The 2011-nt window shown below is 58.5% G+C and overlaps 1 long non-coding RNA gene across 1 annotated transcript in view; it reads left to right on the forward strand.

Moving 5' to 3' along the window:
• The first annotated feature begins 1101 nt into the window (after nucleotides 1-1101).
• Nucleotides 1102-2011, forward strand: part of LOC105508021 — a 6056-nt gene continuing 5146 nt past the window's right edge. Inside the window, exon 1 of the long non-coding RNA XR_001001193.1 lies at nucleotides 1102-1197. This is a non-coding gene — a long non-coding RNA (uncharacterized LOC105508021). The remainder of the gene's footprint in view (nucleotides 1198-2011) is intronic.

The raw sequence follows: 2011 nt of genomic DNA on the forward strand, positions 1-2011 counted from the left end.
AAAAAAAAAAAAAAGCCAGGCGTGGTGGCTCAAGCCTATAATCCCAGAACTTTGGGAGGACGAGGAGGGCAGATCACCTGAGGTCAAGAGTTCGAGACCAGCCTGGCCAAACCCCTGTCTTTATTAAAAATACAAAACTTAGCTGGGTGTGGTGGCGGGTGCCTGTAATCCCAGCTACTTGGGAGCCTGGGCAGGAGAATTGCTTGAACCCAGAAGCAGAGGTTTCAGTGAGCCGAGATTGTGCCATTGCACTCCAGCCTGGGCGACAACAGCAAAACTCTGTCTTAGAAAAAAGAAAAAAAGAAAAGAAAAAAACCCCGATATTTGGCCTGCTTAGAAACACATACACGCCTTAAAAGTCTAATTGTGTTTTGCCAGTAATATTACAGATGTGCAGGACCACGAGGAAGAGAAAATTCAGGTAACAGTTAACATTTAAGAAAATGACTGATTTCTAGAACATTTGGAGAAAATTGGAAACTCAAAATTAGTTTTGTCTTTAACTTCTTCTGTAAGGGAGGGGGCATTATGATGAACGTCTGGTCTGAGCAACTGCCATGCAAGACCGCAGGAGGCGCGGCCCGGGTGGGGGGCGGGGCCTGGATCGGAGGCGGGGCCCTGAGTGGGAGGCGGGGCCTGGATGGGAGGCGGGACCTGGATGGGAGGCGGGACCTGAGTGAGAGGCAGTGCCTGGGCGGGAGGCGGGGCCCTGAGTTGGGGGTAGGGTCTGGGCAGGAGGCAGGGCCTGGGCGGGTGGTGGGGCCCGAGGTGGGAGGCGGGGCCCAGGGCGGGAGGCGGGGCCCGGCTCCCTGAGTGGAGGCGGGGCCCGGGCAGGAGGCGAGTGGGGTCTGGGGCTCCATGCATGCCGCCCCGAGGATACTTTCTCCCTAGCTTGTCGTGCGGTCAGGTTCTGCCCTGTCCTTAGATCTCAGCTCTGAGCTGCCCTCACAGCCCTGCACATCTTTTCTGGCCACACCGTTGGCCCGCGGGGTTCTGGCTGCTTCTGTCTCGCGGTATTGGCCTCCCTGACTGGCCGCGGGTGTGGGGCGCCGTGGGCGGGGTCCCCGGGACGAGGCTGCCCGGCCTCCGCGGTTGGTTCGGCGCCCGCGGGGCTGCAGCTCCCGGCTCGCACTCCATCATCGACGGATGACAGCGGGAACGGTGGGAGTTCATTACAGGGACCATGAATTGTTGGAGGTAATTTAGATTACAATTTAAAGTTTAATTTAAAAATCTATCAACAAATGTGAAAGTACTGGAGGAACATTTTAAAATGCACTTTAATCTCACCAGCACAAATAGCTTCTTGGGGCTCTAAACATCATCACCTGGAAAAACAGTAAAACTTTACTGCATCTTTAATTAAATTACAAACACAAAGGATAATTAACTTTTTTATTTTTATTTTATTCGTGCCATTGTTTCTCCTCCGAGTCAATATCTTCCGGCTGCAGGAGCGGCTGTTACGAGGAAGTTTACGGCGAGGCCTGATGGGTGGATGCCCCCGGGCGGAGGCTCGGCCCATGCGCCCTCCTTGCAGGCCCCGCAGCGCTGGGGCCGCGCCCCTTTCTGTCCCCACAGCGCGGACACTCCTGGCTAGCCCGTGGCGGGAGGCGCCCTGGGGACACGCGTGGCCGTGGCTCGCGGGTGTCGCGTCTGCTCACCTCCTACCGGTTCTGGGCGTTCTGAGTCTTAACTCACGCCCCGCAGCGGCCCTGGGAGACAGCCCCACCCCTTTTACAGGCGGGGAAGCGGAGGCTCAGAGAGGTCGGACCATCCGCCCTGGTCACACAGCGGCTGCGTCACCGGCGGACTCGAGCCTGGCCCCACCCGTGCGCGTTGCACTTCTGGGGGCTGGGCTGCGACTCAAGCCCCCTCTCCAGGACGCGGGGCTGGGACAAAGGGGCGAGTGCGGAGGGCGTGGGGGGTGGCGCAGGCGCCCACGCAGGGGCTTGGTTCCTAAAAGCGACATGCCGGTCCCCATGGGGGAGTGGGCCGTGGGTGCCCGAGG

This window comes from Colobus angolensis, unplaced genomic scaffold, assembly GCF_000951035.1.
Source record: "Colobus angolensis palliatus isolate OR3802 unplaced genomic scaffold, Cang.pa_1.0 Scaffold157, whole genome shotgun sequence".
Classification (NCBI taxonomy): domain Eukaryota; kingdom Metazoa; phylum Chordata; class Mammalia; order Primates; family Cercopithecidae; genus Colobus; species Colobus angolensis.